The following is a 14,236-nucleotide window of genomic DNA, read 5'->3' as shown; positions in this document are numbered from 1 at the left end:
CACTAACAAAACTATCAACCTCATCTCTTATTCCCAACGCCACCATCAACAGGTCTGCCTTCTCTCCTTTGATGCCGAGAAGGCATTTGACCGGGTTAACTGGCGTTTCTTGAAACTCTCCCTCAAGCAAATCGGGTTGGGATCTCCCTTCATCTCCAAAATTATGTCACTTTACTCCCACCCCTCTGCTCCGGTCCTGGTTAATGGTACCTCTTCAGCAGCATTTGATATATCCAACGGGACTCGCCAGGGATACCCCCTTTCACCCCTTCTTTTTGTCATAGTGATGGAACACCTAGCATGCGCCATTCGCCAAAATGATTCCATACAAGGTATACACACGCCATCCGCACACCATAAGCTTTCATTATACGCTGATGACTTACTCATTTACGCACGCCAACCCCATATTACCCTCCCCTCCCTGTTCTTGGAATTTCATCGTTTTGGAAAGTTGAGTAATTTTAAACTCAATATTTCCAAGACTGAGGCACTTAATATCTCTCTCCCTGTTTCCACTCTGTCCTCCCTCAAGTCCAATTACACATTTCATTGGCAGTCCAAGGGCATTACGTACCTAGGCGTAACCATACCGGCTAACCCTGCACTCCTCTTTACACTGAACTACATCAACCTCCTTTCCCGTCTCCGTAAAGATCTTGCTTCATGGGGGGACAAACCCATACCTTGGTTTGGACGCATAAACACCCTTAAGATGGACACCTTACCCAAATTGCTCTACCTATTTCAGACCATTCCAACCGTAGTACCCAAATCCTTTTTCTTTACTCTGCGCTCTCTCTCCATTTGCTTTCTGTGGAATAAAGGATTATCGAGAATTAAATTTAAGTTACTCACCCGGCCAAAATTGCAAGGTGGTACAGGTTTACCTGATTTTGAGCTTTATTACAAAGCCACATTAATGACACGTATCCTTGAATGGTTCCCACGACCTTTCCAAAAAGCCTCGGTTATGGTTGAACAGGATATGTCCCCCGTTGATCTCAGGGCTTTACTTTGGGGTTATAAACATAACTTATCAGCATTGGCCGACTCCTCACCCCTAACTACAGCTGCCCTCGTGCTATGGTATAAGAGAGGTCTATGTGAGATTCTATCTTCAGACCCATCTCCCTTATCACCACTTTTTGTTAATCCTGCCTTTCCACAGGGTATAGGGGCCTATGCTATTGGTTCTTTGCCCCGTTCCTCCTGGCCTCAAGCCCACTCCTTCGTTCGGGCGGACAATGGAACACCAAATATCCCTCCAGGAAACCGAGACTGGCTCACTTCCCTACACCTTTCCACCTTCACCAAACATCTTTTCACCTCCTCTCAGGTCCATCGCCCCTTGACTGACTTTGAACACCTCAGCTCTCTGCAAGAATTACCTAGACACTTGCTCTCACATATTTACAGTTTGATTCAATCTCTTACACAGAAAGACCTACCCACCTACACTAGAGTATGGTCAGCAGACCTGGGAAAGACCATTTCTAGAGCGGACTGGCAAACCGTGTTCCATTTCGCACATAAGTCCTCAATCTCATGTTACTCACAAGAGAAGAATTTCAAGGTCATGGTGAGATGGTATAGGGACCCCGCCTCTCTACGGAAAATTTTCCCCTCAACTTCATCTATTTGTTGGCGTTGTTCTCTTGCAACAGGGTCGTATCTGCATGTCTGGTGGGAGTGTGATCGGATCCGGCCCTTCTGAAATCAGGTATCCCAGGTTTATGAAAAAAATTACGATGATCCTTTGCAATTGACTCCTGAAATAGCCCTCCTATCTATACTGCCAGGTTAGATAGCCTCTCAAAAGCGCAATCTTCTACGTTTCTTCCTGTCTGCGGCACGCCAACTCATACCCCTCTTCTGGAAGATAGCGACTATCCCCCCGTTGTCTCTCTGGACCTCCACCATGAATGATATTATGCGTATGGAGGAGCTGCTGGCGCTTGACAATGACACCTACGAGAAAATCACAATATTATGGTCGGCCTGGCGACGCTTCTCCTCCTAAGACACGCTGGTTACCTTACTTCCCGCCACTCCGATTCCAGCTTCCCCCACAAATTTGAATGCCCGCTGATCCCTTGACTATATCTGAGGATCTAGAGTCCTTCTTCCCCGACTCCAGCCAGCAGAACCCCCTCCCACCCCTTCCCTTCCCCTCCTTCCTTCTCTTTTTTGTTTCCCTTCTCCCTGCTTATCTTCTTTTCTTCCATTCTATTATTTTGATGTTTGACATGATTTGTTTCTAATATAATTCACCTAACAACTATCAGCTTAGCTGTGGGCGATAGCCATTTTGCTCGCTGGTTGTTTTCTTAACATGCCATATTTCATGTCAATTGTATTATTTTCTTTTGTTGCTTTATAACAATAAAAACATTTTCAACCCTAAATAATGTGTATTACTTTGGCCAGCCCCTCTTTACTTACACTATTGGCAGCCCACTGGACAGGTAAGAAGTGTCATAATACAAAGATATAAATACACACTGTACACATTTTAGCACATTTGGACATTCTGCTATTACCTATCAAGATAATAATAGTATACAAAAACTTGAAACTGTACCATTTGAAAGTATACAGGCAGGCCCTTGCACTACATGCTTTGGGGAATTCATCCATACATCTGACCACAAAAGAGATGGGTATAGTGTGTATGGGTTTGGCAAAGTCAGCAGATAGATGATTGAGGATAGATAAAGAATTGGTATCAGCTGACTTAGCAGTTGGGGGGAGGGAGGGTTCCAACTGATTTGGGGAACCCAAACAAAAAGCCTCTGGCACTCTGCCTGAATTTAAAGCACAAATCACATTTTTAAACATTTTAGGGGGTATTTAGGGTAAAGCACTACTATTGAGCTGATAAAATACATTGTTAAGTGACTACATGAGGTGAATATAGGGCCAGGAGACCATGCTGGGGAGGTAAGTGAAGGCAAATATGTATGATGGACAAAAAAAATAATTACATAAAAATCCAGCATGCATGAGGACAAAGGGGACATTCACCGCATATTACAATCATGGTCATTAGGGAATGAGGAAAGAAACACTATATATTATCAAACATTAAATACAATAAAATGTGATGTTAAAGGATAAAAATCTTACCTTAATATACTCTTTCTGCAGGACCTGGATGATGGCAGAACAGGTGTCTGGGATAATGATCCCCAGAGCCTTGGGGGAGATGCCTGTCGAGAACTTGAGGTCCTGCAGGCTTCTCCCCGTTGCCAAGTACCGCAGGGTGGCGACTAGCCTCTGCTCCAGAGTGATGGCTTGCCTTATGCAGGTATCCTGCCTGCTAATATAAGGGGTCAGCAAAGCCAACAAACGGTGAAATACGGGGTCCATCATCCAGAGAAAGTTCCTGAAATCATCAGGATTATTCTCACAGATCTCACAGAGCAAAGGCATGTGACAGAACTGGTCACGCTGAAGCAACCAATTCTTGGTCCATGAACTCCTCCCCACCCTGTTCATGGACTGGGCTTGTGTCAAGGTAAGGACCCCAACACCAAGCCCCCGCACAGCACGAACTCTACGAGGAGTACGTATACACAACATGGCTAGAAAACGGTCGGCTGCCCAGAACAAAGTAACAGAACGCACTGAAGAACAGCAAGGCCTGTGAAGAGCGACCTGAAAAACAGTAGCGAATGAACAAGAACACAATGACAGAGTCACGCGTAACTCGCTGCACGCACTGAAGACCAGATACAAACCCACAAGCACAAAGTGAACAGCAGAAAACGATCTGAAAGCCACGAGTCTGAAAAAGCACGAATTGTCTCTCACCAAACTTTTACTAACACGGTATTAGCAAAAGGAGCCCAAAAGGTGCTGCGCTTGGTTCGGACCTGCTCTCTTCTAGGCTCGTCGTACGTGGTGTACGTGACCGCGTTCTTGGCGATCGGAAATTCCGACAACTTTGTGCGACCGCGTGTGTGCAAAACAAGTTTGAGCCAACATTCGTCGGAAAAAATCCATGGATTTTGTTGTCGGAATGTCCGATCAATGTCCGATCGTGTGTACGGGGCATTATATGCAAGTTATTGCCATAAAACGTGTTTGGGGATCTGGGTCCTGCCCCAGGGGACATGTATCAATGCAAAAAAAGTTTTAAAAACAGCCGTTTTTTCAGGAGCAGTGATTTTAATAATGCTTAAAGTGAAACAATAAAAATGAAATATGCCTTTAAATATCGGGCCGGGGGGGGGCCTTAGTCTGCCTGTAAAGTAGCGCACCTTTCCCATGGTTATAACAGTACCGCCGCAAAATGACATTTCTAAAGGAAAAAATGTCATTTAAAATTGTTTTCAGCTCTAATGTATTACCAGATCCCAGCAATATATATAAAAAATAATTGAAAAAAACAGCGTGGGTTCCCCCCCAGTCCTTAGGGTCTGGTATGGATATTAAGGGGAACTTCATGCCAAAAAAGAAAAAAAATGGTGTGGGGGTCCCCCCCCAAAATCCATACCAGGCCCTTTAGGTCTGGTGTGGATTTTAACGGGAACCCTGTACCAAATTAAAAAAAATGGTGTAGGGATCCCCCAAAATCCATACCAGACCCTTATACATGCATGAAACTTGGTAGGCTGCGAGAAAAGAGGAGGGTGAGAGAGCACCCCCCCCACTCCTGAACCGTACCAGGCCACATGTCCTCAACATGGGGAGGGTGCCTTGTTTTTTTTTATTTTTCTCGGGACCGTCGGATGCTGTGATTGACAATGGATTTACAGGTCACCCTTTTTAATAAAGGAATTGTCAAAAACTGTAGTTTTTACTTTTTTGACACTTTTTTGGTGAATGGGTAGGGGTAATGTACCACATTCACATGGGGTGGGCAGGATCTGGGGCCCCCTTGTTAAAGGGGCTTCCAGATTCCGATAATCCCCCCGCTCGCAGACCCCCACAACCACTGGGCAAGGGTTGTGGGGATGAGGCCCTTGGACCCCAAAGCACAGGTTCAGGAGGGGGGCACTCTCTGGTTCCCCCCCTTTTCCTGCGGCCTGCCAGGTTGCATGCTCAGATAAGGGTCTGGTATGGGGGGGACCCCCACGCCATTTTTTTTACATTTTGGCATGGGGTTCCACTTAAAATCCATACCAGACCTGAAGGGACTGATATGGATTTTGGGGGGACCCCCACATTATTTTTTTTTAATTTTGGTGTGGGGTTCCCCTTAAAATCCATACCAGACTTGAAGGGCCCAGGCCATTTTGTTTAAAATTTTGGTGCAGGGTTCCCCTTAACCACTTCCATACACTGTGTTATATAAACGACACTGCCTGCAATGACTGAATATAGAGTCTACACTGAATATATAGGCTACACTGAATGCAGAATATATATATATATATATATATATATATATATATATATATATATATTAGACTGTATATATATATCAAATACACTGCCTGCACTGACTGAATATAGAGTCTATACCGAATATCTAGTCTACTCTGAATGCAGAATATATATATATATATATATATATATATATATATATATATACTAGACTGTATGTATATATATATATATATATATATATATATCTCGAATACACTGCCACTAACTAACCTGCCTGCCTAATCTAGCTCAATCTATCTCCGTCCACACACTATACACGGCCGCTATGTAAGCAGCCTTATATAGTGTGGGGCATGGACTGCACCCTGCTTTTGGCAGAATATGGCCAATTATGGCTCTCTTAGCAGAGCGTGCTGTGATTGGCCAAAGCATGCAGGTCAGGTGCATGCTTTGGCCAACCATCATACAGCAATGCATGGGGCGTTCCGCAGCGCTCAAATTTCCTGCGAACTTCCCATATGTTTGGTTCGTTTTAGAACAAACGAACACCCGATGTTCGAGTCGAACTTACACTCGACTCGAACTGCGGGTTCATCCCTAGTTAGCATTTTGCAGTGTCATTCTTTCAGACGGAAAATGTGCAATCGGAGCTTGTTGTCGGAAATTCCGACCGTGTGTGGGCTCCATCGGACATTTTCCATCGGATTTTTCGACACACAAAGTTTGAGAGCAGGCTATAAAATTTTCCGACAACAAAATCCGATTGCGTCAATTCCGACTGTGTGTGGCCAATTCTGACGCACAAAGCGCCACGCATGCTCAGAAGAAATTCTGAGACGGAACAGCTCGGTCTGGTAAAATTAGCGTTCGGAATGGATATAGCACTTTCGTCAGGCTGCAATGTTTAAAATTGTTTAATACAGCGCACTCTCTCTATTTAGATTTGTCACATCGAAAAAAATATATATTATTTTATTTTTTTTTGGTTTGAATTGTTTTCAAGCCTGATCTTGTTGTTAATTTATTTATTTATTTTATTTTAGATCCTGAATATTTTTGTGTGTGTTTTGTGTGTCAAGTCACCACAACACCATTATTATCTGGTATTATTTAATCTTTAATCTCAAGGAGATTGGTTGTTGTTGGTGACTCTTGTTAATTTCACATTGTATTTTTGAAATGTACCTGCCTCCTCACAAACTAACTGTCCTTTTTGAAGTAAACACACATAGGCGAGTATAATTGAAACAAAAATTCCTTTATTAAGGGATACAAACCAAACAAATAGGGAGGCAAAGCTGGAGAAACAGCAGAAACTGGTGAAGCCTTTGGCCCCCAGGGCACACATCAATTATTTCATGGCAAAATTGGTGGCCTGAGGAGTCCATATCTAAGGGAGTGCAGTCTGGTCCAGAAGTCCCAGAGATCATGAAAGCAGCAGATGACATGCATGTCCCCAGGCTTTGGTCATACAAGAGCCTGCATCTTTTGTCAGACCAGACTGAACCCAGGTCATCACTCTCTGGTCTTCCTTCCACGCTTCCTTCCACTCTGTGGCTCTGGTGGTGGAGTTGTGGCAGGAGGAGGAGGAGGATGGTCCAACTCACTCAGGTGGGTTTTGTGTGTGATTTCGCCCCTCACCCCCTTAGTTAAGACTTTATAAATAAGGTCCTCACACAGGAGGCGTTGGCCCTCCTGCATGCCCTGCTGTTTGGGGGCAGCCATGCAGGCAAAGGCCTCTTCAGGAGTGGGGGTGGCTCTGAGGGACGCAGAAGCCTCCTGATTCAGCCTGAGTGCTGAATCCTGCATGTGACTCCCCTTCCTGGGTCTTTTGTTTGGAAGGAGGAGGGGAGGAACCTGCGATTCAGTCAGACTCCTACTGGGCCCAGGCTTCTCCTGGCTGCCACTTAGCCCCGCCTCCTCCTGGCTACCACTAACCCCCCACCTCCTCCTGGCTGCCACATTCCACAGCCTCCTCCTGTGTGGCACATTCCACAGCCTCGCCCTGGCTGAGGTCTTCCTGTGTATGAAAAAGGGACATAGTTTTAGTTTTTTCTTCATCAATCACACACAATTTTCACCTCATGATTGTTGCAAATTGAATGTTAACAAATATAACAGACTATCATTCTGAGCCCAGCATTTTTCATTCTTGTCCTTATTATTTTTGCCCACTACTGTCTTTTGATATGTAAAACACTTTATTAAATCAGCAATTAGTGATCAATAATAACATCTAGTAAACATCATTTATTTATTGACCAGAAATCTGTAGAAGAATTCTTTACCTGGCTCCAGCTGGGCTCCTCCACTTCTTCCTGGCTGGAAGTCCCAGGTTGGACATCGGAAGCCTCAGCTGGGGTGGAAGGAAGAGTGGAAGGAAGAGTTGAGAGGGATTCCCTGACTTCAGTCTGGTGTGACAGAAATCGCAGTCTCTCATAGTACCACAGCCTGGGGACATAAACGTCATCTGCTGCAGTTCCGGATCTCTGGGAATCCGTGACCTTCTTGTGCTCCCTAAGATAAGTGCTCCTCAGGCCACCAATTTTGGCTTTTAAATAGGGGATGGTTGCCGTGGGGACTACCGGCTTCACCAACTCCAGCAGTTTCTCCAGCGCTGCCTGTCTCTTTTGTTTATGATTATAATGTGGATGTTTCACCTGCCACAGACAGGGCAGCTCCCTGTATTTATCTATGAACAGGGGGAGGAAGTTGTGATCATTGAAGCCATCCATTTTATCTGCAAGACACAAGACAAGACAAACCCTAATGTCAGGCGAAACTCTCCTAATCTTGTAACAATATAGGCCTCAATCTAGAAGCAGCATAGGCCCAAGTTTAGATCTTACCTTCGTTATCACGATCGACGCCTCCGATACTCCTTCCTCCGCTCACAGATCGTACTTACTACGCACACGTTTTACACTTTATATACACTGCGCATGCATGAAACTCCGCCCGCCCCTAACGTTCTTTTTAGTCTATTCCCCGCCCCTTCTCGTTCGGCGCAGTGGGTGAAGAGCACATGGCGGACACACAGCAGGTGCGTGCTAATTACAGCAATGAGGAGGAGGAGGAAAGCCTGGAGCCTGAAACGTCCCGATCCAGAAGGAGACGATTTAAGGCCTTTAAATATGTCCTTTGGGGAGATGTTGGAGATGGTCAACATACTGAAGAGGGCTGACTATGATGGGAAGTATGGACCTTACATTAACCCCGAAAGGCCAAGATCATGGCGAAAATAGTCAAGAGCTGCACCGGAATTTTGGGGTACGACGATCTAAAGATCAGCTCATGAAGCGGTGGTCGGACCTGAAATTAAGGGAGCACGAGCAGTACCGAAGGATCAGGAGAGTGCTGCAAAAAAGTAAGTAGTTGTACTGTGTTCCTATTCTTTATTTTCATTACGTTCGTGCTGCTCCATGTGCTTTTCTTTACTGTTGTACAGTTTAAAATGGCAACTTTCATGTTCATGGGCACATTATTCGTTCGTATGAAACATTGTTTGTTCGGCCTAGAAAACACCATTTTTTTGGCCATATGCATTTGAATAGATTTTTTTGGCCTACTTCTCTTAAAATAATTTGGTTGTGCAGATGGGTTTGTAACTAGAATGAAATGCAAACTAGATTCTGGGTAAGGAGAGGACACTCAGCAGCTGTTTACACATCTGGACGCTGGAGCACTAGTGTGGGACACAAGAACACCCTTTTTATTAGGGGGTCCCACACAGGTGCTCCAGTGTATACTATAGGGGTGACGCCATCTGTGAAGCTTGTACAAAACAGGTAAGTATTCAAGCTTGACAAAGGACAAAAAAAAATCTTAATCTTGGAACTCTGCCAAAACAGACAATTGTACCCTACTTCCAAGCAATGTTTCATATTCCTATTTCTGCCATCAAATATCTATGTGCTAAGTATACCTATTTTTTTTTACATAGGGGATAAAAGACTCGGAGGACACCCCTCATCCGAGGAGACAACAGACCCCCCACCTCAGGAAGAAGTGGAGACCCACCAAAGACAACAGGAGGAGGAGGAAGAAGGAGATGTGGTGGAAATTGTCACCACAACAGGTGAGTGTCTGCGACCACAGGCTCAGGTAAGAGATGGATGCCGGCATATTTATAATACATGGTGTGTTTTTGTTTCTATCTTTTTAGGTGATCGTGATGTTGTGGATCCAGATCATTTCACCTCTAAAAGTGCACAGATCCTGATCGGGGAGATCATGGGGTGTAATAGGGACTTGGAAAACATCCTGAAAAACATCAATGATGTTCCAAAAAAAATGAAGAACATCATTGATGTTTTAGGGAGAGTTTAAAACCCCTCCAAATCCCTTCCTTTTTTGTGCTTTTTGGGCTCTAAAAATTTCAAACATTTTTTGACATATTCTCGAAAAGCCAAATTTTGAAGATGCACACAGTGTGTCAACATGTGCTATCTGCCATCACGGGAGATCAATGGACGCGTTATGGGGGTGCAACCCCTTCCTCAATAACAAAGTAGATGGGAGGAAGGGGTTGCACCCCCAAAACAGGTCCCTTGATCCCCCGTGATGGCAGCTAGCACATGTTGACATTCGGCAATTTGTGTGCATCTTCAAAATTTGGCTTTTCCAGGGGTGACTTCACCCCATCTGAACGCAATATCAAACACAGTTTAGAAATACTCATGTCTGATATTGCCTTCAATTTCTTGAAAAGCTGAACTTTGTAAGTTCCAGATTTGTGTCTTTCTTGGTGTTTTTAAACATGCCTGTTTTATCTTAAATGGACATTTCTACTTTTAGTAATGTGACCCAAAAAATTGTTATACAACAAACATGTTGGTTTGTTTTAAAAACCTTTTATAAATGCACATGTGATTGTGCTGGTATTAAAAAGATTGATAATCAAGAATGTGTGGATTATTGTTTGAACGCTCAAATTGGTGTTTTCTGTGACAATGGGGGTTATTTCCTAAGGGCAAATCCACTTTGCACTACAAGTGCAGTTTCAAGTGCACTTGTAGTGCAAAGTGTCTTTGCCTTTAGTAAATAACACCCAACAGTGCTTTGTAATGTTACACAATCACGCCTTTTTCAGGACTCACCACATTTCTGTCAGGGTCAGTTAAAAGAAACACAAGCAGTAAATGTCACCAAAGATTTTAGTAGTTAAAATGATTTTTTTATTTGAAAAAGGTTTCAGACATTGTCTGGCATATTGATGGCCCCCCTACCCGCAAAGTAGTCAAGGTATCTTAGACGGACCTCATGGGCACTCAGGGGGGGGCAAGCCAGGATGGGCACTTTCAAGCGCCGTCAGGGTTGGTTCATTATGAATTCCAGCCTCAGACCCAACTGAGCCAGCATAGTTGGCAGAATTTTGCCATAAATAGTTGTGTAGAACACAGCACGCCATTATAATATGATTCAGTTTGTACTCCGCCATGTGTATGGGTGTAAGAAATAGGCGGAACCGGCTGGCCATGATTCCAAACGTGTTCTCCACCACTCTTCTGGCTCTGGTAATTAAAAACCCTCTGGTCTGGGGTGAGGGTCCTCATCGGGAATGGGTGCATACGATGGTCCCCCAGCGCAAACGCTTCATCCGCAACGAAGACGAATGGGAGTCCTTCTGCATTGTCTTCTGGAGGTGGCAAGTCCAAGCTGCCATTCTGGAGACGCCTGTAGAACTCCGTCTGGGTGATGACTCCACCATCGGACATCCGGCCATTCTTCCCCACGTCCACATACAGGAACTCGTAAGTAGCCGACACCACTGCCAACATCACAATACTATTGAACCCCTTATAATTATAATAGTATGACCCCGAGTTGGGTGGTGGGATGATGTGGACATGTTTCCCATCAATTGCCCCTCCGCAGTTAGGAAAGTCCCACCGCTGGGCAAAGTGGGAGGCCACAGTCTGCCATTCCTGGGGGTTGGAAGGAAACTGTGGAGTCAAATCATTTTGCACCTAAACAGGGAAAGCAGATTAGACACAAACATTCTTGGCCAACATCAGTATAACATTTATTTTAGGGAGTTTGGAAAGACCAAGGTATAAGGTCCACCTATCAGATTCCCCCTCCCCCCCAACCCTTTCATGGGCCATTTCTGACATTTTGGGGGGGGGGGGAGCTCTTGGACAGGTAACCCTCTCCACTTCATTGAGAGATGAATGCCTAAATAATGTGTACTACTTTGGCCAGCCCCTCCTTACTTACACTATTGGCAGCCCATTGGACAGGTAAGAAGTGTCATAATACAAAGATATAAATACACACTGTACACATTTTAGCACATTTGGACATTCTGCTATTACCTATCAAGATAATAATAGTATACAAAAACTTGAAACAGTACCAGTTGAAAGTATACAGGCAGGCCCTTGCACTACATTTGGGGAATTCATCCATACATCTGACCACAAAAGAGATGGGTATAGTGTGTATGAGTTTGGCAAAGTCAGCAGATAGATGATTGACCCAAAAAAAAAAAAAGGCTCTGGCACTCTGCCTAAATTTAAAGCACAAATCACATTTATAAACATTTTAGGGGGTATTTAGGGTAAAGCACTACTATGGAGCTGACAAAATACATTGTTAAGTGACTACATGAGGTGAATATAGGGCCAGGAGACCATGCTGGGGAGGTAAGTGAAGGCAAATATGTATGAAGGACAAAAAAAATAATTACATAAAAATCCAGCATGCATGAGAACAAAGGGGACATTCAAAGCATATTACAATCATGGTCATTAGAGAATGAGGAAAGAAATACAATATATTATCAAACATTAAATACAATAAAATGTGATGTTAAAGGATAAAAATCTTACCTTAATATACTTTTGCAGGACGTGGATGATGGCAGAACAGGTCTCTGGGATAATGATCCCCAGAGCCTGGGGGGAGATGCCTGTTGAGAACTTGAGGTCCTGCAGGCTTCTCCCCGTCGCCAAGTACCGCATGGTGGCGACTAGCCTCTAATCTGGAGTTATGGCTTGCCTCATGCAGGTATCTTGCCTGCTGATATAGGGGGTCAGCAAAGCCAACAAACGGTGAAATACGGGGTCCGTCATCTGGAGAAAGTTCCTGAAATCATCAGGATTATTCTCACAGATCTCACAGAGCAAAGGCATGTGACAGAACTGGTCACGCTGGAGCAACCAATTCTTGGTCCATGAACTCCTCCCCACCCTGTTCATGGACTGGACTTGTGTCAAGGTAAGGACCCCAACACCAAACTCTACGAGGAGTACGTATACGCAACATGGCTAGAAAACGGTCGGCTGCTCAGAACGAAGTAACAGAACCCACTGAAAAACAGCAAGGCCTGTGAAGAGCGACCTGAAAAACAGCAACAAGCGGACAAGATCGCACAGAAAATTCCAATACAAACTGAGTGCACGCACTGAAGAGCAGATACAAACCCACAAGCACAAACTGAACAGCAGAAAACGATCTGAAAACCACGAGTCTGAAAAAGCGCGAATCGTCTCTCACCAAACTTTTACTAACACGAGATTAGCAAAAGGAGCCCAAAGGGTGCCGCACTTGGTTCTGTACTGGCCTTTTCTAGTCTCGTCGTACGTGGTGTACGTCACCAAGTTCTTGGCGATCGGAAATTCCGACAACTTTGTGCGACCGTGTGTATGCAAAACAAGTTTGAGCCAACATCCGTGGGAAAAAATCCATGGATTTTGTTTTTGGAATGTCCGATCAATGTCCGATCGTGTGTACGGGGCATTAGTGTGTTGCAGTGCCATTCACTGTTTTATATTTTCCTTCGAGTCTATTCAAGTCCTTATTCCGTTCTTCTAAGCCCTGATGTACAGTGTTTTTTGTTTGTTTTTATGTGACTGAATTACAAACAAGGCAGTTTGTTCTCTTTCACCTTTTGCCATTTGTATGTCTATACATTCAAATGAATGGTTGTCTTAACACAACGCATGTTAATGCACAACATTAAAAGTTTGTTAATGTACTGTAACTGACTGCCTAGATGTGAATGGGCCCTTACTTGTAACCTCCTCTTTAAAGGTCCTGGAATTTTCCAGTGTGTAGAGGTTAAGCTTGCTACAATGGGGCAACTTTTTTTTTTCAGTCGTGTGTAGTTGTTTTGCTGACAAGCAGCACTCAGAAAAAGAAAACGGTCCATTTAAAGGTGGTAGAAGAAGCTGTCTTTGAAACAGGTACTCACATCTCCTCGATCCACTCTGCCACATCCGCCACTATGCTTGGCTGCCAAGGATGTTAATGCCACATTAATAGTGTTTATTTGGTAAGCAAACAGTTAATTGGCGATATATATGAGTGACAGAAAATTGTATTGTTTGCATAGTTATTTCTATTCACCTGCTGCAGCCTGGAATTATATCATGTATGACAAACAAAGGTGTGTAACATAGCATAAAGTGGCTCCATAGCTCAGGGGTTAGAGCACTGGTCTTGTAAACCAGGGGTCGCGAGTTCAAATCTCGCTGGGGCCTAGCCTTTTTTTTCTTTTAAAGGATGACTAAACCCAAGAACAAAAATGCAATAAATTGCAGTGTACAGTCCTTAGATACGGTTGCTGCATTATTTATTTCAAGCTACGTACATTTTCAGCAAATACAGAAAACAATTGTTGATCCTGCCAGCAAAGAATATATTTCTTCCTAGCTATCTTCTGAACACAATTTCATTAATACATATTTTTCCCAGAGGGCATTATCCCTAAGGACACAATTTACGCAACTGTCTCTTTTCTGTCAACCTGAACATCTGGTGCAGAAAGCGACATAAATGAAGCAACTTTAAATGTGCCTTCCAGGAAATACCACTAATTCAATCAAAGGCAGAAATACTTTATATAATACAGAGTTAAAACATTGTGAAAGATAAAAAAGGATGTATTCGTGCC

General features: G+C 43.9%; 1 non-coding gene across 1 annotated transcript; it reads left to right on the top strand.

The window, feature by feature from the left end:
• Positions 1 to 13,750: 13,750 nt before the first annotated feature.
• Positions 13,751 to 13,823, top strand: TRNAT-UGU (transfer RNA threonine (anticodon UGU)). Its single transcript has one exon. It is a non-coding gene; the product is annotated as a tRNA-Thr (tRNA).
• The last annotated feature ends 413 nt before the right edge of the window (positions 13,824 to 14,236 follow it).

Source organism: Aquarana catesbeiana, linkage group LG11 (assembly GCF_042186555.1).
Source record: "Aquarana catesbeiana isolate 2022-GZ linkage group LG11, ASM4218655v1, whole genome shotgun sequence".
NCBI lineage: Eukaryota > Metazoa > Chordata > Amphibia > Anura > Ranidae > Aquarana > Aquarana catesbeiana.
The sequence above is the reverse complement of the archived record's forward strand: the minus strand, read 5'-3'. Positions and strand labels throughout refer to the sequence as shown.